The sequence below is a fragment of the Callospermophilus lateralis genome, chromosome 13 (assembly GCF_048772815.1).
Source record: "Callospermophilus lateralis isolate mCalLat2 chromosome 13, mCalLat2.hap1, whole genome shotgun sequence".
Classification (NCBI taxonomy): domain Eukaryota; kingdom Metazoa; phylum Chordata; class Mammalia; order Rodentia; family Sciuridae; genus Callospermophilus; species Callospermophilus lateralis.
In genome coordinates, this window is record NC_135317.1 from 57381807 (window position 1) to 57409765 (window position 27959).

The window sequence follows — 27959 nt, forward strand, 5'->3', positions numbered from 1 at the left end:
TCAATGCACGCCACACGTTTTCCAATATCGGGACAAACTTTCTTCCCTGCCCCGGACTCACCGGAGGCAGGCCCAGGAACGTGTGGAATACAGGCCAACTAAAGACAAACTCAGAGAGCCAGCAGCCTCCCCGGGGGGAAGGCCCGCCAAGGTTTCAACCGCACCGGGCAACAACAGTGAAGAAGCCGTCCCGGGCGGGTCAGGATCCCGCTGCCAGGGCGGGAAACGAACACCGAGACAGTCCGCCGCAGCCGCCATGTGCCGCCACTCCATCTCGAAGTAGGTTATATAACACAACGGTCGAACGCTGGAGCGTGCAGCAACCGCCGCCGCTCGCGTCCGCCCCCTCGGGCCCGTTCCGCGCGGGCATGCGTCCGGCCTAGGCCCCACGAGGCGCCGCGCGGGGACAAGCCGGGCCCAGGCCGCGCCGACCCGCCCTCCGCCGCGCGGCCCAACCCCCGCCTTCCCTTCCCCCTACCTGAGAAGGGCGGGTGACCCGGCCGCCGAGTCCCGGGGGGCGCGAGGCCAGGCGTGAGCTCCTCCGCGCGGGCCCGTCACAGCATCTCCCGGGAAACACGGGCTGGGCACACACGCCTCCGCCCCGCGGAAGCTGCTTCTCTGCTTGTCGGCCTACGACCTCCCGGCCACCTCAGAGCCACACACACCCGCCCCCCACGAGAGTGCTTTCGCCGGCTGCAGGCCTGCACACTGCTCAGCGGCTAAAACGCAGACACTGCCCCGCCTTGGTGCTGAGTCTTGCCCCACGCGACTCTGCCGCCTAGTCTTGGACAGCGCCGGCGGTCCTCTGCGTATTACCCTGGGCGGACAGACGGAGTCCCACACACACCCGAGAGGGGAGGGAAGGGGAGGGGAAAGGGAGGAGGAGGGCAGAGGAGGAGGAGAGGAGGAGGAGAAGAGAAGAGGAGATCGCGGCTACGGAGACCAAGTTCTCGCGAGGGTTCCGACCTCGCGCGCCGGCTCCGCGGGAATTTTCAAACTTCCCGTGAAAGTAAGTTCGGCGGGAGGAAGAGGAAAAGAAGCTGCATCTGGAAGAGCGGCTAGTTTACAAAAACTAGGATCTCCCGGCCTTGGATGAACTAAGGGGGAGAAAGACTACAAACCCCATAGTGCCCTGCGCGTCGACCGGCTCCGGCGGCCCGGCCTGCGCGCGGGGTGTGGCGTCGGGAGTGGTAGTTTTCGCCCGAGGTCGCGCCCGGCGGGACTCGCTGCTTCTGCTGCTGGCTAAGGTGTCTTGCGGGAGAGAGTCCCGGCGTTATCTTCTCGCGCATCCTGCTGGCGGACGGGTGGTAATCTTTTCCCCATTGGCAGATATATTTACCCTGTTTTTCGTCCTATGTCCTGACTTTCCATTCCAAAAGCGGGCCTCCAGACCTCTAGGGAAAAGCTTTTTGCCTTTCCTACGTGTTTCTTCAGATATTCTACCCTGTTTTCACGGCCGAAGGTGCCGCCTAGCCTAATGTTTTTCGTCAAAAATTTGCTTGGAGCTGAAGGTATAGCTGTGGTAGAGCGCGTGCCCGGTGTGCAAGAGGTCCTCGGTTCAATCCCCAGCACCAAAATAATAATATAGATAATAGAGAAATTACCCCAAATCTCTTACCATTTTTGGTTTGTATCTTCCTTTAAATCTAATCCTAGCAGAGGGCTGGGGCTGGGGCTCAGTAGTAAAGGGCTTTCCTCACACGTGTGAGGCACTGGGTTAGACCCTCAGCACCACATAAAATTATAGGAAGCTACTGTTTAAAAAAAACAAAAAACAAAAAACGAGTCCCAGCAGGGTTGGGTTCGTGGATCAGTGGTGGAGCGCTTTCCTAGCATGCGTGAATAACAGGTTCCGTTCTCAGCACCGCATATATAAATAAATAAACCGTCCATCGTCAACTAAAAAAAAAAAAAAAAAAACTAGTCCCAGCACCAAATATGTGTAATACTAAGTAGTAAATCAAATATACTAAGTGGTAAATCGAATAAAAACGAGGTAGAGTGAGGATTCTAACAGGCCCCTTTGGGGGGGGGGGGCGGGGGCGGTGTCCACCACACACAAAAAAAAGAGGAGTTAAAAGAGTACCTCCTCCCACTTATGCAATAAAAGTTTTTTCTTTAGCAGGGTGCCCTGGCGCAAACCTGTGATTACTAGCGTCTCAGGAGGCTGAGACAGGAGGATTGCAAGTTAAAAGCCAGCCTTGGCAATTTAGCGAGGCCCTAAGCAACTCAGCAAGACCCTGTCTCTAAATAAAATATAAAAAGGAGCTGAGGGTGTAGCTCAGTAGTTAAGCACGCCTGGGTTCAATCCCCGATACAAAAATAAAAGAGGTTTTTGCTTATTGTAAGTTGTCTTAATTTTCTGTGTGAGGAAGGGGATGCTGGGCATGCTCTACCTCAGACACCTACAACCCAATGGACCTCTTCAAACAGAAAACATCCTTCTCTCATATATGCTGATTTATGTTCTTGCTTTGCTCCCCATTGTACACTTCCATCTTTTGAAACTACTTTATGCTCAATTCTTAAGTGCTGTTCTTAGCAGTCAAAAGACAATTTTCAACCCAGGTGTGCTGTCTGGTGAGCTGTGTGAGATGAAAGTCAAACATCCTTTGGAGTAACAGGAACTGGATCAGAGGATTGACTGATTCATAAAAAGACATTTATTAACCTTGCTGTAAAATCCCTTCTGAAACCAGGGTGGAGACACACGCCTGTAATCCCAGGAAGCTGAGGCAGGAGGGTGGCAAGTTGGAAGTCAGCCTTAGCTACTGCAAGTCCCTAAACAACTTAATCAAGACCCTGTTTCCCCACCCCAATCAATCAATTAATCAATCAATAAAAAGAACTGGGGATGAGCTCAGTTGTAAAGTACCCCTGGGTTCAATTCCCCACTACCACCAAAAACAAACAAAAAACTTCTGACTGTAAAATTTAAAAATCTATCTCATTATTATTCAGATTAGTCAACTTTCTACATGGTCTTGCAGATTTTAATATTTCCATCATTACCAAGAGACTGAGTTCTGAATGATTGCTTATAGTATGGACCAACCCTACCTGTCCTATTTTATTTCACTACATACTTCCTAAGAATCCTTTCTTTGCTCTCCCTTTCAGGGTCTCCCAGCCTCTTCTCATCCTGTCTAAATCTTAATGTTCATCAGAGGCCCATGAATCACTAAAAGTTTACATTGAAAATATATGGCTGTGTTATTTTATGTCTCTTTCCCCTTTTTGCCCTTGATTCTCTCCACCTACCCACAAAACCCCTATACACTGAGGGAAAAAAAAAAAAAAAAAAAAAAAGCTACACTGGGAACACAGACTGCATCTTTTGAAAATGTTTCTTTCATAGCTACTGCTTTTTAAATTACCTTATAAACTCAATTTCCACTTGAAAGCTCTCCTTTTCTTTCAGTCATGTAAGCATATGCCACATTCTTTTAATTTCAAGATAGGTTAGCAAATGTCAAATGAAAAAAATAATCTAAGTTTGATAGTCAAAGGAGTTTGGCAAAAGCTAATTAAATAAAATTAAATATTTCTTTTATGTAATACTCCTCTACCTTTAATATGCTTGGCATTTCCCAAAGTTGTTTGACCATGGCATCTATTTATACATGAGAACATCTTGCCTCATTAGTGTTCCACACAACGACTTTGGTAAACACAACTCCAAAGATTTCTCTTTTTGAATGAAGCATAGAGTAATGAAAAAATGTGATCATTTGGAGCTGCATAAACTTGTTTTTTAATGCTTTTCACTACTTCTAGCAACATGACTTTAATTAGGTTACTTCATTCTTTGAGCCTTTCTCGGTTAAGAAAAGATGTTATTTACTGTACTTCCTTTTTTAAAGATTAAAAAAAAATCAGGCACCAAGCTCAGAAACTCATTTCTTTTAACCCATGCCTTCATTAAGATACAATAATATTAATAAAAAGGACCAGGAAATGATAATGATAATAACTAATACAGACCCTAATGCTTTCATTTGGAGTATTTTATTCAAGAGACAATATTTCAGTTCCAATCTAGCATCCTGGAGTGACTGACAACCATCTAATTTCAGGGAATTTGGACCTTATTGAAGTGTCACGAATTAGATCTCCATTTGTTCCTCACTACATTCCGATGATGACACAGTGGATGACATATAAAGAAGTGCTAAAGTAATTGTTTAGTGAATAAGTAAATACTTATAATTTCACCAAATTAGAAAATATACAATATTTTATTAATAAGGGACTCTAAAAATGTTCTAGGTCAAGCAGTTTTTTTTTTTTTTTTTTTTTTTTTTGGTAGATGGGAGAATTAATTGTCCAATGATTTGCCACAAATATTTTGAAACAGGTAGAATTGGTTTTATTTTTAAAACAGATGCTGAGCTGGAAGTGGTGGCACATGCCTGTAATCTCAGTGGTTCAGGAGGCTAAGGAAGGAGGATTACAAGTTCAAAGCCAGTCTCACCAAGTTATTGAGCCCCTCAGCAATTTAGTGAGATCCTGTCCCAAAATTAAAAATTTAAAAAGGCCTGGGGATGTAGTTCAATGGTTAAGCACCCCTGGGTTCAATCCCCAGTATCAAATGAAAAAAGAAATAAAATTTTAAAAGACATTTTGCAGGATGCAGGGCGCTTACCTGTAATTTTAGCAACTCCAGATTCTGAGGCAAGAGGTTTTTAAGTTCAAGGTTAGCCTGGGCACATTAGTGAGACCCTATCTCAAAATAAAAATAAAGTGTAGTTGATATAGCTCAGTAGTAGAGCACCTATAGGTTCAATCCCCAGTATCACTTAAAATATATTTGTTCTGTCTTTAAAATATAGTCTTTCTGGAGGCTGGGGCTGGGGCTCAGCGGTAGTGCACTTGCCTGGCATGTGTGAGGCACTGGGTTCGATTCTCAGTACCACATATAAATAAATAAAATAAAAGTCTATCTATCTTTATATATAAATATAAATATATATATATATATTTAAAAATATATAGTCTTTCTACATTTTAAAAAATGTTTGCATAAATGATACTCCTAAAAAATCACAAATTTTATTTCTTTTTTTTTTCTTTTTCTTTTTTTTTTTATTCAAAACATTACCAAGATTTCAGAATCACATCGGTTACACATCCACATTTTTACATAATACCATAATAGTAACTGTTGTATTCTGCTACCTTTCCTATCCTCTACTATCCCCCCTCCCCTCCCCTCCCATCTTCTCTCTCTACCCCATCTACTGTAATTCATTTCTCTTCTTATTTTTTTCCCATTCCCCTCACAAACTCTTATATGTAATTTTGTATAACAATGAGGGTCTCCTTCCATTTCCAAGCAATTTCCCTTTTCTCTCCCTTTCCCTCCCACTTCATGACTCTGCTTAATGTTAATCTTTTCCTCCTGCTCTTCCTCCCTGCTCTGTTCTTGATTGCTCTCATTATATCAAAGAAGACATTTGGCATTTGTTTTTTAGGGATTGGCTAGCTTCACTTAGCATAATCTGCTCTAGTGCCATCCATTTCCCTGCAAATTCCATGATTTTGTCATTTCTTAGTGCTGCGTAGTACTCCATTGTGTATAAATGCCACATTTTTTTTATCCATTCATCTATTGAGGGGCATCGGGGTTGGTTCCACAGTCTAGCTATTGTGAATTGTGCTGCTATGAACATCGATGTGGCAGTATCCCTGTAGTACGCTCTTTTGAGGTCTTCAGGGAATAGTCCGAGAAGGGCAATAGCTGGGTCAAATGGTGGTTCCATTCCCAGCTTTCCCAGGAATCTCCATACTGCTTTCCATATTGGCCTCACCATTTTGCAGTCCCACCAGCAATGTATAAGAGTACCCTTTTCCCCACATCCTCGCCAGCACTTGTTATTGTTCGACTTCATAATGGCTGCCAATCTTACTGGAGTGAGATGGTATCTTAGGATGGTTTTGATTTGCATTTCTCTGACTGCTAGAGATGGTGAGCATTTTTTCATGTACTTGTTGATTGATTGTATGTCCTCCTCTGAGAAGTGTCTGTTCAGGTCTTTGGCCCATTTGTTGATTGGGTTATTTGTTTTCTTATTGTTTAATTTTTTGAGTTCTTTGTATACTCTGGATATTAGGGCTCTATCTGAAGTGTGAGGAGTAAAAATTTGTTCCCATGATGTAGGCTCCCTATTTACCTCTCTTATTGTTTCTCTTGCTGAGAAAAAACTTTTTAGTTTAAGTAAGCCCCATTTGTTGATTCTTGTTTTTAACTCTTGTGCTATGGGTGTCCTATTAAGGAATTTGGAGCCCGACCCCACAATATGTAGATCGGAGCCAACCTTTTCATCTATCAGACGCATAGTCTCTGATTTGATATCAAGGTCCTTGATCCATTTTGAGTTAACTTTTGTGCATGGCGAGAGGAGGGGATTCAGTTTCATTTTATTGCATATGGATTTCCAGTTTTCCCAGCACCATTTGTTGAAGATGCTATCCTTCCTCCATTGCATGCTTTTAGCCCCTTTATCAAATATAAGATAGTTGTAATTTTGTGGATTGGTTTCTGTGTCCTCTATTCTATACCATTGGTCCACCCGCCTGTTTTGGTACCAGTACCATGCTGTTTTTGTTACTATTGCTTTGTAGTACAGTTTGAAATCTGGTATCGCTACACCTCCTGATTCACACTTCCTGCTTAGAATTGCTTTTGCTATTCTGGGTCTTTTATTTTTCCATATGAATTTCATGATTGCTTTATCTATTTCTACAAGAAATGCCGTTGGGATTTTGATTGGCATTGCATTGAACCTATAGAGAACTTTTGGTAATATTGCCATTTTGATGATGTTAGTTCTGCCTATCCATGAACAGGGTATATTTTTCCATCTTCTGAGATCTTCTTCTATTTCTCTCTTTAGGGTTCTGTAGTTTTCATTGTATAAATCTTTCACCTCTTTTGTTAGGTTGATTCCCAAGTATTTTATTTTTTTTGAGGATATTGTGAATGGGGTAGATGTCCTCATTTCCAGTTCAGAAGATTTGTCGCTGATATACAGGAATGCCTTTGATTTATGCGTGTTGATTTTATATCCAGCCACTTTGCTGAATTTATTTATTAGCTCTAGTAGTTTCTTTGTAGACCCTTTTGTGTCTTCTAGGTATAGGATCATATCATCCGCAAACAGTGATAATTTAAGTTCTTCTTTTCCTATTTTTATGCCTTTAATTTCTTTCGTCTGTCTAATTGCTCTGGCCAGTGTTTCGAGAACTATATTGAATAGAAGTGGTGAGAGAGGGCATCCCTGTCTTGTTCCAGATTTTAGAGGGAATGCCTTCAGTTTTTTTCCATTTAGAATGATGCTAGCCTGAGGCTTAGCATATATAGCTTTTATAATTTTGAGGTAAGTTCCTGTTATCCCTAGTTTTTCTAATGTTTTGAACATAAAGGGATGCTGTACTTTGTCGAATGCTTTTTCTGCGTCCACCGAGATGATCATATGGTTCTTATCTTTAAGTCTATTGATGTGGTGAATAACGTTTATTGATTTCCGTATATTGAACCAGCCTTGCATCCCAGGGATGAATCCTACTTGATCATGGTGCACAATCTTTTTTATATGTTTTTGTATACGATTTGCCAGAATTTTGTTGAGGATTTTTGCATCTAAATTCATTAGGGATATTGGTCTGTAGTTTTCTTTCTTTGAGGTGTCCTTCTCTGGTTTGGGAATCAGGGTGATATTGGCCTCATAGAATGAATTTGGGAGTTCTCCCTCTTTTTCTATCTCCTGAAATAGATTATGGAGTATTGGTATTAGTTCCTCTTTAAATGTTTTGTAAAACTCTGCTGTATATCCATCCGGTCCTGGACTTTTCTTGGTTGGTAGTCTTTTGATGGCTTCTTCTATTTCCTCCCTTGATATTGATCTGTTTAGGTTGTTTATATCTTCCTGATTCAATCTGGGTAGTTCATATGTCTCAAGGAATTTATCTATGCCTTCACTATCTTCTATTTTATTAGAGTATAGGGTTTCAAAATAATTTCTAATTATCGTCTGTATTTCTGAATTGTCTGTTGTGATGTTGCCTTTTTCATCCCGTAAGCTAGTAATTTGGGTTCTCTCTCTTCTTCTCTTTGTTAGTGTGGCTAGTGGTCTATCAATCTTATTTAATTTTTCAAAGAACCAACTTTTAGTTTTGTCAATTTTTTCGATTGTTTCTTTTGTTTCGATTTCATTGATTTCTGCTCTAATTTTAATTATTTCTTGCCTTCTACTGTATTTGCTGCTGATTTGTTCTTCTTTTTCTAAGGCTTTGAGGTGTAGTATGAGGTCATTTATTTGTTGGCTTTTCCTTCTTTTAAGGAATGAACTCCATGAAATGAATTTTCCTCTTAGTACTGCTTTCATAGTGTCCCAAAGATTTCGATATGTTGTTTCTGAGTTTTCGTTTACCTCTAAGAATTTTTTAATTTCCTCTTTGATGTCTTCTGTAACCCTTTGTTCATTCAGTAGCATATTGTTTAATCTCCATGTGATGTAGGGTTTTTCCTTTCTCATTTTATTATTGATTTCCAATTTCATTCCATTATGATCAGATAAAATGCATGGTAGTATCTCAACTCCTTTGTAATTGCTAAGCTTTGCCCTGTGACATAATATATGGTCTATTTTTGAGAAGGATCCATGTGCTGCTGAGAAGAAAGTGTATCCGCTTGATGTTGGGTGGTATATTCTGTATATATCAATTAAGTCTAAGTTATTTATTGTATTATTGAGCTCTATGGTTTCTTTATTCAATTTTTGTTTGGAAGATCTGTCCATTGGTGAGAGAGGTGTATTAAAATCTCCCATGATTATTGTGTTGTGGTCTATTAGACTCTTGAACTTGAGAAGAGTTTGTTTGATGAACGTAGCTGCACCATTGTTTGGGGCATATATATTAATGATCGTCAAGTCTTGTTGGTGTATGGTTCCCTTGAGCAGTATGTATTGTCCTTGTTTATCCCTTTTGATTAACTTTGGCTTGAAGTCTATTTTATTTGATACAAGTATGGACACCCCTGCTTGCTTCCGGGGTCCGTATGAGTGATATGATTTTTCCCAACCTTTCACCTTCAGTCTGTGTATGCCTTTTCCTATCAGATGAGTCTCCTGTAGGCAGCATATTGTTGGATCTTTTTTTTTAATCCATTCTGCTAGCCTATGTCTTTTGATTGGTGCATTTAAGCCATTAACATTTAGGGTTACTATTGAGATATGGTTTGTATTTCCAGCCATATTTGGTTATGTATGATACTTAACATGATTAGTTTTTCCTCTATGCTTAGTTTTTCCTTTATTGTACTACCTCCCGTTGTTGGCTTTCATTGTTATTTTTCATTTCCTCTTCCTGTAATGTTTTGCCAAGGATGTTTTGAAGAGCTGGTTTTCTAGCTGCAAATTCTTTTAACTTTTGCTTATCGTGGAAGATTTTTATTTCATCTTCAATCCTGAAGCTTAATTTCGCTGGATACATGATTCTTGGTTGGAACCCTTTTTCTTTCAGCGTTTGAAATATGTTGTTCCAGGATCTTCTAGCTTTCAGAGTCTGTGTTGAAAGATCAGCAGTTATCCTGATTGGTTTACCCTTAAATGTAATCTGCTTCCTCTCTCTTGTGGCTTTTAAGATTCTCTCCTTATTCTGTATGTTGGGCATCTTCATTATTATATGTCTTGGTGTGGATCTCTTATGATTTTGTATATTCGGTGTCCTGTAGGCTTCTAGTATTTGGATTTCTTTTTCATTCTTTAAGTCTGGGAAGTTTTCTAGTATTATTTCATTGAATAGATTACTCATTCCCTTGGTTTGGACCTCTGTACCCTCTTGTATCCCAATAACTCTTAGGTTTGGTTTCTTGATGTTATCCCATAATTCTTGGATGTTCTGCTCATGATTTCTTAACATTCTCGCTGAGCTGTCTATGTTCTTTTCAAGTTGAAAAACTTTGTCTTCGTTGTCTGAAGTTCTATCTTCCAAGTGTTCAACTCTGCTGGTAATACTCTCATTTGAGTTTTTAATTTGGTTTATTGTTTCCTGCATTTCCAGGATTTCTGTTTGTTTGTTTTTTATATCCTCTATCTCCCTATAGAGTTGATCTTTTGCTTCTTGGATTTGTTTATGTAATTCATTGTCCAAGTGATTTTTCATTGTCTGAATTTGATGGATAATGTCTTCCTTGAGACTCCAGATCATCTGAAGCATGTATATCCTGAACTCTTTGTCTGACATTCCATCAGCTGCAGATATTACCTCATCTAATGTTGAATTGACCTGTATTGTTTGTGGTCCTTTCTTTCCTTGTCTTTTCATACTGCTCATGATTCTTTCTAGCTTTGTGAAACTGTTGAGCTAATGTTTTTCCCCTTATATATTTGTATTGTTCTTGAATAGCTCCAATATCCCTCTTTTTCGGAGAAAGACAATGTTAACAGATCCCAATATCAACAGTACATTATCTAAGGACAAGTTTTCATTATTAATACATTTATAGTTAGATTCTAAGACTATAGATGTTGGATTTAATTATTACTTAAGAATATATTCCTTAGTTTCATAAAAGGCGTACCATATCTGGTGGCATATAGAAAACTTAATTTCAGACGAAGGATGTTATATTTAAAGAGAAAGGAGTGAGGGAATGAGGTTAAACTAACTTAGCATTTTTGGAGAACTCTAACCACTCGACTGGTAATTTATGGAAGAATGTATAGACTCAACCTCCTATTTAGATAGTTACCCTATGTATAGATAGCAAAAGTTAGGAGATTGAAAGTGGTATAGAGAGAATATGAATTAAAAAAAAGGGGAAAAGAAAAGAAAAGAAATAACAAGGAAGAAAAGAGAAATAAGAGAAGGGAAAGGGAAGTAAGATAGAAATACAGAAAAAAAATGGGGGGGAGGTGGGGTATATGCAATTCCTCTATATTGTATTACTTTGGTAATTCAGTTGTTCATGCTCAGTTCTTGGTTTCACATATGCTGAAGTTGTGGAAGAGAGAGAAGAAAAGAGAAAGAGAGGAAAAAAAAAAAAAAAGTCTCTCAGAACACTGTTTTCCTTGCTTCCAGTAGGTGGCGTTGTCTATTCCTAGTTTGAGCCTCTGTATTCAGGGTGGTGGGTATAGCCAGTGTGAAGGGAAATGAGCTTCCACCTGTATCTTCCCTACTCTAGTCTCTGAGGTAGAAACCAGGTGCCTCTACAGTTGTTGTTTTGTGTTGATAGCTACAATCCCCAAAAGCTTGTGGGAAATATTTTGAGTTATCGCAGCTAAGAGTGGGGGAGTTGGAAACCGGGTACCTGGATCAGCCGCAACTGTGCTGGTAGCCACACCCACTTTGATGGGTTTTAAGGGTTGATGGGCTTCCTAGAGACTAGCGCTCTGGGTGGGACCGGACTTCCTCCTCCGGTCTGGCTGGCGGCTGGCGCCTTCCTGCTCCGGTCTGGCTGGGCGGCTGTCGCGGCTTCCTGCTCAGGTCTGGCTGGGCGGCTGTCGCGGCTTCCTCCTCCGGTCTGGCTGGGCAGCTGTCGCGGCTTCCTGCTCCGGTCTGGCTGGGCGGCTGTCGCGGCTTCCTGCTCCGGTCTGGCTGGGCGGCTGTCGCGGCTTCCTCCAAATTTTATTTCTTTATCCAATGACTAAAATAATATGTATCTTCAACACAGTACCATGTTTAATCTCTTCTTAAAAATTGTTCTGCCTTTCTACATCTCCCTTTCTTTCACATTCTCATTTTATAATCTGTATAGCTAAAACAATCCAAGGCTTTTTTTGTGTCAATGCTATTGCAAGTAATGCTCCTGAGTCACAAATCTTTTGTTTCCTAGAACCTCCCTGACTCCAAGAAAACATAGTTAAGAAAAGTTGACCGTGCAGAGTTGGAAAAATGATAGAAATGATTCAAGTCTAATGTCCCGTGAAGGGAATAGGTCACCCATTTTAACAAAAGCTTTGTGCCAAGTCTGTTAGAGTATCTACCTTATTTTGTCTTATGTACTTATCTAAATCTTTGAAATCGCGCATCCTATATTAACTCTGGGGTCTGCATGGTGCTTTAAGTTTTCAAAGCATATTAAATTGTCATTTGAAACATTATTTCTGCATGATTTAAATTGTAAACTGGGTGGCAGGGTTGTTTTGTTTTGTTTTTGCCTTTTGCGTTTTCCAGTTTTCACTCCTTCTTGAAACCTCTGTGTTTTGTTTTTTTTTTTAAATGAGCTGCAGGTAGTTTTGTTGGATTTGATTAAAATGTAGGTGATATCAATTTTAATGTTTGTGAAAATTGAATCAAGATGTGAACTAGGATGCCCTATATGTTCATATAGGATGCCCTATATGAACAAAATTTGGTATACCCAGAGCACTCTTCTCCTGAAAATAAGTTTAAATGTAGGAGATCTTTAGGGTTTAGAAAGAAATTATTTATTAGAAAACCACATAATTCCATTGCAGTAAAGAACTTCAATGAAACCACAATTACATTCTTAAAGTTCTAAATCATGGTTCCCAAGTAGTATTTTTTAGTACAGTTTTATTTTATTTCACCTTCTCATCATTCATTCATTTGTTCATTTATTCACATGTTAACACTCGGTACTAAGAACTAAATCCAGGGCCTTCCACATACTACCTACATGCTCTACCACTGAGCTACAGCCCCAGTAACACTTGATAAACCTTCCATTAGTAGGGCCGGGAGATATCACCCTAGTAGACAATGGAAAACAACTTCCAAAACAGGAGGGTAGAAATGCATCCAAACCGCAATATAAGAATTATTGTCTCTGAGTTACAGTGTTGAAGGATTAGAAAAGAAGCTCTAGAGCCTTTCAGTCTGATGATCAGGACAGTTTCAAAAAATAAAATACACTCCCACTAACTCTGTAAGACTTAAATGGAATCATAATGCAGAAACATTAAAGGATAAAATGATGTGTGAAAAGCAACTTTGGCAAACTCCCATATATTTCCATTTGATTTGGAAACCACAGGTTATATAGAATAAATCTCAACAAGCCATTCTATGAGAATGGCAAGCAGAATCTTTAAGAACCAAGTGCATTTGGTGAAGTTATTTAATTTGAATCATGTCTTTTTTTTGGGGGGGGGTGGGGGATACCCTTCAAGACTGCACACTGTCTACCTCCTGGAGACAAGATCTGAAATATTATCTCCTTTCATCATTGTAGCCTTCAACACCCCCAAGACCAGGGATTCACAGACCAGAGCCAGCCGGAGTGAACTGTGTCCTATTCTAGACCAGACTAATAATTTAAATGCAATAGGGTCAGCCCTTCCAGCATATGACTTAAAAGCAACATTCTCCTGAGATTTCCCTTGAATATATGAAACACTTTGGGAAGCAACATATTATCAAGAATACAAACAACAATAAATGTTGGGGAAAAGGTACACTCATACCTTGCTAGTAGGACTGCAAATTGGTGCAACCATAATGGAAAGCAGTATGGAGGTTCCCCAGAAAACTTGGAATGGAACCACCATTTGACCCAGCTAACCTACTCCTTGGTTTATACCCAAAGGACTTAAAATCAGCATATTACAGTGATGCAGCCACAACAGTGGTTATAGCAGCTAAATTCACACAGCCACACTATGGAACCAAACTAGGTGCCCTTCAACAGAAGAATGGATAAGGAAAATATTTTATTATATATATATATATATATATATATATATATATATATATATATATACACACACACACACATACATATATATATATATATATATATATATATATATATATATATACACACACATAATATATATATGATGGAATATTACTTAGCCTTAAAGAAAAATAAAATTATGGCATTTACCAGAAAATAGATGGAGCTGGAGAATATCATGCTAAGAAAAATAAGCCAATCCCCAAAAACCAAAGGCCAAATGTTTTCTCTGATATGCAATGCTAATTCACAATAAAGCGGGGGTGGGGGGCTTGGGAAGAATAGAGTTACTTTAGGTAGAGGGGAGTGAAGGGAGGAGAGGCAGTGTGGGGGTAGGAAGGACAGTAAAATGAATCAGACATTATTGCCCTATGTACATATATAACTATATAACCATGGGATTCTACATCATGTACAACCAGAAGAATGAGAAATTATAATCCATCTATATAAGATGTATCAAAGTGCATTATACTATTGTATATAAGTAATTAGAACAAATAAAAAATAAATTAAAAAGCATTAAAAAACGAAACATGAAAAGCACTGAATGTGGACAAAAGAGGTATAAATTTGAATCTTGACCTAAGAAGCTACCCTTTGCTATAGGTGCATCCATGGAAAGGGAACTTCCACTGTCTAAGCCTCAGTTTCCTTATTTGTTGTGAGGCTTATGTGTGAAAATATGTAGTAAATTTTCTACAGTTACCAAATATTTGCTATTAGATGACTAATTTAAGATATTAAGAGCAGTAAAATTCCCTGGGCTCAGTGGGGCATGTCTATAATTCCAGCTATTGAGTAGACTCAGCAAGATTGCAAGTTTGAGGCTAACCTGAGCAATTTATTCAGATCCTAAGCAATTTAGCAAGGCTCTATTTCAAAATAAAAAGGGCTGGGGATGTAGCTGAGTGGTCAAGCACTTTCCTAGCACATATGAACCCCTGGATTCAGTTCCCAGTGTCAAAAAAAAAAAAAAAAAGAAAGAAAAAAGAAAGGAAAGAAGAAAATGTTTTTCACTTTCCTGTGTCTTTGGGATGGGGATATAGTTCAGTGGTAGAAGGGTTTCCTAGCATGTACAAGGCCCTGAGTGTGACCCTGAACACTCCAAAATTTTTAAATAAGAACAATATATGATAGGATGCGATATATTTCTCCATTGTTTTGGATGAATTGTTCTACATAGATGTCAGGCTATTTTCTTTTTCTTTTTCTTTTTCTTTCTTTTTTTTTTTTTTTTTTTTTGGCATACTGGGGATTGAATCCATACTGAACCATATCCCTAGTCTTTTTCTATTTTTAAATTTTGAGATAATTACTTAGGGCCCCCTAAGCTGCTGAGGTTTGCCTTGAATTTGCAGTCCTCCCACCTCAGCCTCCCAAGTTTCTGGGATTACAGGTATATGCCACTGCACCCAGTTTGTCATTGCTGGTCATTGACTTTTCTTTTTCTTTCTTCTTTTTTTCCTTAAAATGAGATTTTGCTATTCTGCTCAGGCTGGTCTTGAACTCCCGGGCTCCAGCAATTCTATTCAGCCTCCCAAGTGGCTGGGACTATAAGTACATGCTGCCACATCTGGTTTGGTTGTTGATTTTGAATGTTAGTCCACCTATATAATTATAGATTATCAGAGTGAGGAGGCCTCTTAGACATTAATAAATCAGACTCATTTCAATAAGATTTTTGCCCAAAATCCTATTTTATTTTTGACCATCCTAGATAATGAATAGGGTTCCTAAGTCCCTATTTCTCATTTTCTTCTCTAGAAAAACATACATTACCCTTTAGAAACAGCTGCTAAAAAAATTAATAAAATCTATTCTGCTCACTTTAAGACACCAACAAGGATAATTAGATTGGAAACAAAACAGTGTAGATGTGAAAGAGACACAAACCAAATATTTCCAGCTTAATGAACCAGAAAAAAATAATCTTATGTTACTGTGTAATTGCTGCTATTATCTAATGTGTTGGCACCAAGTTCACAGAAGGGGCACTCCAGACAAAGGAAGTTAATGAACGACATTGCTATTTACACATAGAGAAGTCTGCGGCCTTGAAATAGGAAAGGGGACAAGGATCTGTTACTGCATCTATCATACTGTATTCTAATTACTTCTTGTAAGTTATCTTTCTGACTACACTGTGAGCTTTGTTAGCGCACAAACAATGTCTTTGTCATCTTTTTCCTTCAACATTCAGAGAGAACCTCACATATGTTCATTCACTTTTTTTTTTTTTTTTAATGAATGAATGAATACATTTTCTCTTCTACTCACAGAATTAGGAGAACAAGACAAAAGAAAAAAGAGGTATTTTTTGAAAAAAACTTAGGTGAATCTTCCTTTAGAAATAGGTTCTGTAAGAGCTGTGGGACCTTTTGTTTGTTTTATTTTGTGGGATGCTGGGGATTAAACCAGGGAACTATCAGTTGCTAGGCAAGCATTTTACCATTAAGCTGCACCCCCCAGCCCCAAGAGCTCTGTTTTAATTTACAAGCAGCCAACTCTTCTGGTTAGACTTGATGGAGATGCATGCTGAGCATGAAATCTAGGCACTGTATTCAAGCAAAATTATCTTCAAAGCGGCTCAAAGTTTTCACAGAGTAGCTCCTTGGGATATGGTTTGTGCTAAGATGTTAAAATTTTTCTGGTTGAAACTTGTTTGAATTAGAGAACTCTTCCTATGTCTTGTCATGTCAAACTTTAGATGCCCTGTGAAGGTTCAGAAGAGAAAAAAAATGACAATAATCTAAAGCAATACAATAGTTCCTTAACATGGTAAATTATCAGCCCTTACTTTCTTTTACATCTTTATTTTTATTTCATTGCCTTGCCCTTAAAAGAGTTAGCACCTGGGTGTAGTGGTAATCACAGGAAGCTGAAGCAAGAGGATCTCAAGTTCAAGACTAGACTCAGCAATTTAGCAAGGCCCTAAGCAACTTAATGAAACCCTGTCTCACAAATAAAATATAAATAAGGCTGGGGATGTGGCTAAATGGCTAAAAGCCCTCGGTTCAATCCCCAGTACCAAAAAAAAAAAAAAAAAAAAAAAAAAAAGAGTGAGCAACAAAAATGCTAAATCCAGGGCTGGGGATGTGGCTCAAGTGGTAACACGCTAGAGTGAGGCACTGGGTTCAATTCTCAGCACCACTTAAAAATAAAAATAAAGATATTTTGTCCACTGAAAACTGAGAAATATTTTTTTTAAAAATGCTAAACCCTTCACACATAATGAGGTCATCATCCTCATGCCATCACATTTTAGTCTTTTGACCTTCAATAATCCCTATTCCTCAGTCCAGGTTTTCACATTGACCATCCTGATTACTACTTCTTTTTTTTAATCCTTTTTTTTTTTTTTAGTTGTAGATGGACACAATATCTTCATTTATTTATTTTTTATGTGATGCTGAGGATACAACCTCACACATGCCATGCAAGCCACTGAGCTACAGCCCCAGCCCCCTGATTACTTCTTGACTGACAGGCCTTTCACTTTGTGATAAGAGTGTCTCCCATCACTAAAGAAGGTGGCACATGCCTATAATCCCAGAAGTTTAGGCAGGAGAATCACAAGTTTGAGGTCAGTCTCAGCAATTTAACAAGACCCTCAGCAACTTAGTGACTCCTGACTCAAAATAAAAAAATAAATTGAAAAAAAAGGATGTGGCTTAGTGGTAAAACTCCCCTGGGTTCAATCCCCAGTACAAGAAAAAAGTGTCTCCTATCTACACCATGAAAATTTGCTGCTGTCTTCCTACAGTGTTTTTACTTTTTTCTCTTCCAAAACCCTGGCTTGTTCTTGCCTTTTGCCACTTTTCTGAACCATGTGTCCTATTGTTTTCTTACATTTTAGACCATTTGATTTATGTCACTTTTAGTCTCCTGAAAAATTTCCTTACCCAGTTGGGTTTAAATTTTTCTGACTTTTTTTTTCTTTTTTAAATTAAATTTAATTTTGTTTACACAAATTGAGCACAACTTTTTTTTAATTGGTTATTCAAAACATTACAAAGATTGCAAAATCACATCGGTTACACATCCACATTTTTACATAATGCCCTAATAGTAACTGTTGTATTCTGCTACCTTTCCTATCCTCTACTATCCCTCCTCTCCCCTCCCATCTTCTCTCTCTACCCCATCTACTGTAATTCATTTCTCTCCTTATTTTTTCCCATTCCCCTCACAACCTCTTATATGTAATTTTGTATAACAATGAGGGTCTCCTTCCATTTCCAAGCAATTTCCCTTTTCTCTCCCTTTCCCTCCCACCTCATGACTCTGTTTAATATTAATCTTTTCCTCCTGCTCTTCCTCCCGGCTCTGTTCTTAGTTGCTCTCATTATATCAAAGAAGACATTTGGCATTTGTTTTTTAGGGATTGGCTAGCTTCACTTAGCATAATCTGCTCTAATGCCATCCATTTCCCTGCAAATTCCATGATTTTGTCATTTTTTAGTGCTGCGTAGTACTCCATTGTGTATAAATGCCACATTTTTTTTATCCATTCATCTATTGAGGGGCATTGGGGTTGGTTCCACAGTCTAGCTATTGTGAATTGGAGCACAACTTTTCATTTCTCTGGTTGTATGTGATGTAGAGTCCCACCATTCATGCAGTTATACCCATACATAGGGGTAAAATTGTCCATCTCATGCTACCATCTTCCTCCCATTTCCTGACATTTATACAGCCAACTCTTGTGCTGATTTTTGAATATTGAAAGGAGGGATGAGATGAGAGAGTGGCATCTGGCTTTCTCAAGAAGACAGCACCATAGACAATAGTCTTGGCCTTGGAGGAAACTTGGCAATGCCAGGACTCTTAGGGCTCATCTGTCTCAAGGAGGAGAACCACATTCCTAGGAAGTTTATATATATATAAATTCAATTTATTATGCATTTAGAACAGTGGGTATATCTTTACCTTATATGCCCACCTGATCCAAGGCACTCCCACCACGTAAAATAGTGAAATATATGGGAAACTGAGTAAGGAAAAGATTGCTTAAAGAACATGAAATCAGAGTGTAGGGGGTAGGGGAATAGTTTAGAGGGATGTTTCATCAAGGTCTGGGAAGCCTAATGACTCACAATTGCCTCTCAGTAGAGAACAGTCTGTGCTGGATAAACACAGCCAACTCCACTTCTCTGCCTTCCTTTCCCACACCAGGGTTGCCACTGCCATTCTGAACACAAGGTCAATCAGACAGGGCACAATACAACAGATGGGGTTTCACTGTGAAACTGCAGGCTTTCGTCCTGGGATTGTTCCCAGGGCACTGTGAGTGGTGTATTGGTTATGTTCACACTTTTCAGCCACACATTTATTCTGCAATCTCTTGATTCACGCCTGCTGATGGGTGATTGAGTTTGTGCTCTGTGTGAATTTTTGTTATACACTTGTTCCTGTCCCTTAGTAGCCATGGGGGATTGGATCCAGGAACCCTGAGGATACCAAAATCTGAGGATATGCCATTATATAAAATGGTGTTGTATTTTAATGTAACTTATGCATGTCCTTCTGTATAGTTTTAATTATGTCTAGATTATTTATAATGCCTAATAAAATGTAAGTGCTATGTAAATAGGGTAATGGCAAGAATAAACAAGTCTGTACACAGTTAGCCCAGATACAATTTTTTCACAGATATTTTTTATTTTCAGTTGGTAGAATCCACGGATATAGAACCCATGGATACTGGGGCCAACTATATTGTTTCTTTTTGTTTGTATGTGCCTGTGAGGCGAGCACTCTACCAACTGAGCTATATTCTCAGCCCAACTATATTGTCTTTTTCACATTGCAAGCAAATGTCTCAAAAATAAATAAATAAATAAAAGGGCTATGCATGTAGCTCAGTGGTAGAGCACTGCTGGGTTCCAGTACTGCAAAAAAAATAAATAAATAAATTTGAAATCCAAACTCCTGCTAGATGTATTACTACTATGTTAATCAAGTATAGTCATCAATTCATCAATTACATACTGAAATTGTGTTTGGGTCTTTAAATAAATGTATAAAAGTTCATTTTATAATGGTAAAATGGGTAGGGAATTAATTCAGCTTCAGATTAATACTTAAGTAATATTTCTTATTTTATCTCATGCCACAAAAAGAGAAGATATTTCTATTTTATTTTTAAAGTAACTGTGCTTCTTATTTTGTAAAATGTAACTGTATTGTACTAAAGTCTTACACTCAGTTTCAGTTACTGAAAACCAAAAGGTGAATGAGCTGTTGATGTAGCTCAGAAAAGGTTCTTTACCTTAGAAGAGAATAGGACCTTACATGGTGGGGGAGACCTATAATCCCAGTGACTCTCAGGCAGGAGGATCACAAGTTCCTGGCCAGCCTGGGCAACTGAGTGAGATCCTGTCTCAAAAACAACAACAACAACAAAAACATCAGGGGTGGGGGAAGCGCAGAGGGTGTATCCAAGTGGTAGAATATAACTGGGTTCAATCCCTAGTACTGCAAAAATAAAACAAAATTTAAATAAAAGAAGACTATGACTCCCCAATTTTATGCAATCACCTTTTTCTTTTACTTAATTTTAATTATTTGTAGTTTTTTAAGAGAAAGACAAAGTTGATATGTGTTTATTACTAAGGACAAGCTCTAGTATATAATGAGGATGGGTTCCTGAGTGGTTTTAAAAATAATAGCGGAAGCTGGGTGTGATGGCACATGCCTGTAATCCCAGCAGCTCGGGAGGGTAAGGCAGGAGGATCATGTGTTCAGAGCCAGCCTCAGCAAAAGGGAGGCATTAAGCAACTCAGTGAGACCCTGTCTCTAAGTAAAATATAAAATAGGGCTGGGGATATGGCTCAGTGGTTGAGTACCCTGAATTCAATCCCCAGTACCCCCCCAAATTATATAAAAATAATAGCTGAAGAGATTCAAATTTCCTATATTTTGTGATAATTCAGAATCCCTTAAAAATATTATTACCCAAACAGAAACATGAAAATTACAGGGATTTGTAAAGCTTATCAACATTTTATTGCTGTCCTGGCTCTGTAATTTTCTAGTTAAGTAGCTTTGGGCAAGTTATTTATAATCATTCTGTGACTCAGTTTCCTTATTTGTAAAATGCAAAAAAGATAATAGTTTTATTATTGTGAAAATTGAGTTAACATATATCAAACGCTTAGTAAAATACTTGACACCTACCAAGTACTCAGGAAGTATTAGTAAGGTTGGGGGTGTACCTCAGTGGTAAAACACTTGCCTAACATGCATGAGACCTTGTTGTTCCATCCCCAACACCACAAAAATAAATACATAAACAAAACCTAGCTATTCTTACAATTACTCCAAACTGAAAAGGGTTAAACATGTATGCTTAGTTTCTTCAAATCCACGTCTCCTTGTTTATTACCAAACAACACATAATAATAACACAAAGGTTTGATCTAGTTATTCTCCCACAACAGAATGGGTACAATTCATATTGTAGGGACATTAAAATATTGATTAAGTTATTGTGATACAGTTGACCTCAAAGACATCATCAGGATGTGTGCTCATTTCAGTCATGTATCAATCAACTGCCCCAGTCAACTTTTTTTTGTGGGGGGGGTACCAGGGATTGTACTCAGGGGCACTCAGCCACTAAGTGGCTGTATTGTATTTAGAGACAGGGTCTCACTGAGTTGCTTAGTGCCTTACTTTTGCTGAGACTAGCTTTGAACTCACCTTCCTCCTATCTCAACCTCCTGAGCCTCTGGTATTATAGGCGTGCACCACCATGCCCAGCCCAAGTGACTGTTTTTTAGGTAACATTGGCTGGACTCTTGGTCACTATTACAGGTTGAATTGTGTTCCTAAGTCGTGATGGCACACACCTATGATCCCAGCTACTCCACAGATTGAGGCAAGAAGATGGAAACTTTGAGACCAACTTGTCAACTTAGTGGAACTCTGTCTCAAAATAAATAAATAAATAAAAAGGCTGTGGATGTAGCTCAGTGGTAGAGCACTGCTGGGTTCCAGTACTGCAAAAAATAAATAAATTTGAAATCCAAACTCCTGCTAACTCAAATTGTGACCTTATTCAGAAAGAAAGTTGTTGCCTGTCTTGGTGTGCGTACCTATAATCACAAGCACTGGGAAGGCTCAGCAGGAGGATCTAAACTTAGATCCTGGACAAGTCAGCAAGACACTGTCTAAAATTAATTAATTAATTAGTTAATTAGTTAGTTAACTTTTAAACAGAAATACAATTGTTTCTAATGTAATTAGTTAAACTGTCATACTGGATAGGGTGGGTTCTGATTCAATATAATGAGTGTCTTTATTCTAGGTCTCAAAAGCAAATTGCTTCTATAACTGAGCCACATCCCCAGTACTCCAACAATTGTTTCATTCATTAATTCAAGAATTATAAATTTGGCCCTACATGTCAATTGCTTATCTTAAGAAAATCTACTTGATATTCTCAGTGACAAACACAAAGAAACCTAAGACTCAGGTTAAGGAAAGAGCACCTCTGGGTGCTCTACACGGGACTCTGCCAAGATCCCAGGGAGTCCTAAAAGGATAGCTATTCTGTATTATCAAAAATCTTAAAGTCCTCTATTTTGCCAACTTAAAACAACTGCTCCTGAGTACAGGAACACCAGCACATGAATGAACAAATGGCTTCAGTCTGTCCTCAGCTGAACAGATCCCCTTGCCAATGAGGCCAACCCTAGGCAACAAGAGAAGCTTGTCCTGAATCTCCCTGAGATCCTACAGCACTAGAACTGTGAAATGAGGAACATAAACCCCAGGAGCTGGCATGCACTCCCCAACCACATTTCCCAGCTGCTTGAAGCCAAAGACAGGAACAGGCAATGCCTTCCAGCTGTTCCAGGGGAAAGGGTCCAAAGTGATATTATTCATTTAAGCTTTGTTCAAGTTCAGCCCGTATTGCTGAAGAAGATCCACCACCTTTCCAGTGCTTTAAGATTGACCTCTGCACTGGCAATCACCATTACACAAAGGTTATATACACTTTAGCTCTCATGAAACAGTCAAGATAATTCAGATCCACATGACTGGAAGATGATGAATAAAGATCAGGATAACATGAAATTCTGATCATTTTATCTCATATGGAGGATTTTGAAATTGGGTTTCTACATATGGAAACCATATGTGTCTCCAGGATTACAATTCATAAAAATTCCTCTAAATTAATCACTGATGAGATCATCTGTAAAAATGTGGAATCTGAATCAGATGACTTTTTTGCCCCTTTCAGTTTAAACTTGGCCTCCCCATCTCTGTATTCTAACATGTGTTTTGGGGGAAACTCATAACTGAGAATGCCAAAATTAGCAAATACTATATGACAAAATTCATATATACAATTTTATTTAATTAGAAATAGGAGAGACTCTTTTTTAAAAATATTTTTATTAGTTATTGATAGACCTTTATTTATTTATTTGCTTATATATGGTGCTGAGAATCTAACTCTATGCCTCACACATGCTAGGCAAGTGCTCTACCACTGAGCCACAACCCCAGCCCCTAGGAGCAACTCTTTATACAGTGTTTTTATACACTCTAAACTCCAGAATTACCATTCTAGATTGGAGTGTAGCTCAGCAACAGAGTGCATGCTCAAGTCCCTGAGTTTAATCTTCAGCATCAAAAATAATAATAATAACAACAATAACAAAATCATTCTGCACTCTTCAATAGGAGGCCTATATCCCACTACTCTGCTGCTGCCATGTCTCTAGTTATTCCTGAGAAGTTCTAGCACATTTTGAGAGTACTCAACACAATATTGATGGGTGGTAGAAATGGGTGGTGGAATAGAGCCTTTGCCACTACTGCCATTAAGGGTGTGGGATGAAGATATGCTAATGTGGTATTGAGGAAAGCAGATATCAACCTCATAAAAAAGGATGGAGTACATTGCTGGTGGGACTGCAAACTGGTGTAAGCCAATATGGAAAGCAGTATGGAGATTCCTTGGAAAACTGGGAATGGAACCACAATTTGACCCAGCTATTCCCTCTAACTCAGTCTATACCCAAAGGACTTAAAAATAGCATACTACAGGGACACAACCACATCAATGTTTATAGCAGCACAATTCACAGTAGCTAAACTGTGGAATCAACCTAGATGCCCTTCAGTAGATAAATGGATAAAGAAAATGTGGTATATATACACAATGGAATATTACTCAGCAATAAAAGAGAATAAAATCATGGCACTTATAGGTAAATGGATGGAGTTGGAGAAGATAATTCTAAGTGAAGTTAGCTAATCCCCCCAACCAAATGCTGAATGTTTTCTCTGATATAAGGAGACTGATTCATAGATGGGTTGGGAGGAGGAGCATGGGAATATTAGAAGAACTCTAGATAGGGCAAAGGGAAGGGAGGGGAAGGAAGGGAGGAAGGGGTATAAAAAAGATGGGAGGGGCTGGGGTTGTGGCTCAGTGGTAGAGCACTTGCCTAGCACGTGCGAGGACCTGGGTTTAATCCTCTGTACCACATAAAAGTAAATAAATAAAATAAAGGTATTGTGTCCAACTACAGCTAAAAAATAAATATTTTTTAAAAATAGTAGAATGAGATGGGCATCATTACCCTAAGTACATGTATGAAGACATGAATGATGTGAATATACTTTGTATACAACCAGAAATATGAAAAATTGTGTTCTATATGTGTAATATGAATTGTAGTGCATTCTGCTGTCATATATAACATAGTAGAATAAAAAAGTTTTTTTAAAAAAAGAGCTGGGAACTCACTGAGGATGAGGTTGAATGTATGATCACCATTTTGTAGAATACATGACAGTACAAGATCCCAGACTGGTTCTTGAACAGATAGAAGGATGTAAAGGATGGAAAATACAGCCCAGTTCTGGCTAATGGTCTGGACAATAAGCTCCAGAAGGACTTGGAGCAACTGAAGGTTAGGGCCCATAAGAGACAACGCCACTTCTAGGGCCTTCATATCAGAGGTCAGCATACCAAGGCCGCTGGGTGCCCATGGTAGTACACAACCTTGAGTGTGTCCAAGAAGAATGAGTCTGTAGGCCTTTTCTGTTAATGAATAGCTTATATGCCAAAAGAAAAAAAATATTCTGCTCTGTATTGCTGATCTCTTCATTGAACATGTCAAACACCCACACTTTTTTTCCGTGCCAGAGATTGAACCCAGAGGCACTTAACCATTGAGCTACATTCTCAGCCCTTTTATTTTTTATTTTGAGACAGGGTCTTGCTGAATTGCTTAGAACCTCATTAAACTGCTGGGCTGGCCTCGCAATCCTCCTGCCTTGGCCTCCAGAGTCACTGGGGTTACAGGTGTGTGCCACCACGCCCAACAAACATCCATAAAGAACAGAGTTGATTTAAAAATTTCAATCCAAATTCATTATTGTTGTTGCTGTTGTTGTTAGTAAGTGCTAGGTATTGAGGATTAAACCCAGAGCCTGTGCATGCTAAGTATGCTTTCTATCACTGAGATACATCCACAGTGTTCAAACTCCTGATCCTAAGTATCCTCCTGCCTCAAATGCCCTGGGTATCTGGGACTGCAAGTGAGCACCACTATGCCTGCCTCCAAATCCATTTTCTTTTGTATAGAGGTTCCCCCCACCCAAGATTTGCTTCACTCCTTTAACCTAAAATCACAACCTTCTATATTTACATAGTATTGTTAACTTTTTAAAAGCACCTCCTTTTCTATTATCTCTCTAGAATGAAGTTCCATGAGAGCACTCCTATGTATTCTGGTCAGTGTCCAGTACACAGAGGGTGTACAATAAGTATTAGTTGGAGTGAATAAATATGCAGTTCAACAACTTTATGGGTAGATAGGATCTTGTCACTAGCCCCATATTTGACAGACTCGGGTATTGAGGCATAGGGAGCCAGGTACTGAATTTATTCTGTCAGATTGTATCTTCTAAAGATCGTTACTCTATCTAGTTATCCCAACCTACATGCTTTTCTTATGACAAGACTTAACACTTACCCTATCCTACATGCTTTTCTTAATGCAGTTCTCTCAAGAGAGATGGGATCTATGCCCCTTCCCATTGAATCAGGGCAGGGATTTGTGACAGTCCCAAGTATTGATATTTGGTAGAAAGTCATAAGATACATGATATTGAATGTTAGGTCATAAAAAGGATCTAACCTCCCTATCTTTCTCCCTCTCCATTAGGATGTTTGCCCTTAGAATTCAGCCACCATGTTGTGAGGAAACCCAAACCACATAGAAAGTCGAGTGAGGCTATTGGGATAGCCTCAGCTGTCTGCTAGCCAGGAACAAGCATCAACTGCTGTCATATCAAGTGAGTGAATGATCTTTCAGATGATTCTAGCCCCTGACGTTTGAGACTTCCAGTTAATAATGCTGATAATGTGGGTCAGAAAACAGCCATCCCATCATGCCTGGTCTGAATTTCTGACCATTGAATCAATGAGAACTAATAAATAATATAATGCATGATCATTATGCTGTGAGCCACCACAGTTTGGGTTAATTTGTTATGTAGCTATAGAAATATGAAGGGACAGTGAAATCCTCTGAAGTGGAAAGTGTGTTGGTTGGTTTTGTTTTGATTTTTTTGTTTGTTTCTTTTGGCTTGGTACTGGGGTTGAATTCAGGGGCCCTTTACCACTGAACTACATTCTGGGCCATTTTTATTTTATCTTTTTTTTAATAAAGGGTCTTGCTCAGTTACCAAGGGTCTCACTAAGTTGCTGAGGCTGTTCTTGAACTTGTGATCCTCCTGCCTCAGGCTCCCATCTTGTTGGAGTTATAGGAATGTGCTACAGTACTTGGCTTAAAGTGTGTTTGATATTGATTTACGAAATCGAGCATCACTCGTGGGGAAGAAGAATTGAAATGTGTTGAAATTTATCTCCACAGCCATCAGCTAATCAGATAGTCTTTCTTCAGAAAACAAATCTCAGAGGAGGACATACAATCAATCAACAAGTACATGAAAAACTGCTCACCGTCTCTAGCAGTCAGAGAAATGCAAATCGAAACCACCCTAAGATACCATCTCACTCCAGTAAGATTGGCAGCCATTATGAAGTCAAACAACAAGTGCTGGCGAGGATGTGGGGAAAAGGGTACTCTTGTACATTGCTGGTGGGACTGCCAATTGGTGCGGCCAATATGGAAAGCAGTATGGAGATTCCTGGGAAAGCTGGGAATGGAACCACCATTTGACCCAGCTATTGCCCTTCTCGGACTATTCCCTGAAGACCTTAAAAGAGCGTACTACAGGGATACTGCCACATCGATGTTCATAACAGCACAATTCCCAATAGCTAGACTGTGGAACCAATCCCGATGCCCCTCAATAGATGAATGGATTAAAAAAAATGTGGCATTTATACACAATGGAGTACTACGCAGCACTAAAAATGACAAAATCATGGAATTTGCAGGGAAATGGATGGCATTAGAGCAGATTATGCTAAGTGAAGCTAGCCAATCCCTAAGAAACAAATGCCAAATGTCTTCTTTGATATAATGAGAGCAACCAAGAACAGAGCAGGGAGGAAGAGCAGGAGGAAAAGATTAACATTAAATAGAGTCATGAGGTGGGAGGGAAAGAGAGAGAAAAGGGAAATTGCTTGGAAATGGAAGGAGACCCTCATTGATATACAAAATTACATATAAGAGAATTTGAGGGGGAAGGGAAAAAAATAAGGAGAGAAATGAATTACAGTAGATGGGGTAGAGAGAGAAGATGGGAGGGGAGGGGAGGGGGGATAGTAGAGGATAGGAAAGGTAGCAGAATACAACAGTTACTATTATGGCATTATGTAAAAATGTGGATGTGTAACCGATGTGATTCTGCAATCTTTGTAATGTTTTGAATAACCAATAAAAAAATAATAAAAAAAAATTCTCTGGGTTACTCCAGAGAATCCCCAAAAAGGCATTTTGTAGAAGTTGGATTATTAAGCTTGTCCCTTTTGCCTTTAATACACCACATCTGTCAATGACTCAGGAAGGTAGTGGTAAATGTTCTTAGTTTGTCTCCAAAGACAGTGGAAGTGGTATTTTCTTCTGCAGCAAGGTCCCTCCAGTGCATCTGATCCATTAACTTTAGGGCAAGTACATCAGTTTTCATAGCTATGCTTAGATATTTTGATAGGTTACTGTCTTCAATAAATAATCAATTTACCCTCATGTCTATCTCTCTAAGTAGGTCAGATTATACATTTCATTATGTGCTCTTTGAAACCAACCCAAAT

At 39.0% G+C, this 27959-nt stretch overlaps 1 protein-coding gene and 1 long non-coding RNA gene across 5 annotated transcripts in view; one reads left to right on the plus strand and one right to left on the minus strand.

Moving 5' to 3' along the window:
• Ahctf1 (AT-hook containing transcription factor 1) overlaps positions 1 to 836 on the minus strand; it is a 70557-nt gene extending 69721 nt beyond the window's left edge. For all 3 annotated transcript variants that reach the window (XM_076832482.1, XM_076832481.1, XM_076832480.1), the window contains exon 1: positions 479 to 836. The gene's annotated coding sequence lies outside the window, so the exon portion shown is untranslated. The remainder of the gene's footprint in view (positions 1 to 478) is intronic.
• On the plus strand, positions 175 to 27407 carry LOC143379712 (uncharacterized). Of its 2 annotated transcripts, none has more exons than XR_013088502.1 (3): positions 175 to 279; positions 25903 to 26032; positions 26614 to 27407. It is a non-coding gene; the product is annotated as an uncharacterized LOC143379712 (long non-coding RNA). The 2 variants fall into 2 exon arrangements; XR_013088501.1 differs by lacking the exon at positions 175 to 279 and adding an exon at positions 1220 to 1307.
• Positions 27408 to 27959: the final 552 nt, after the last annotated feature.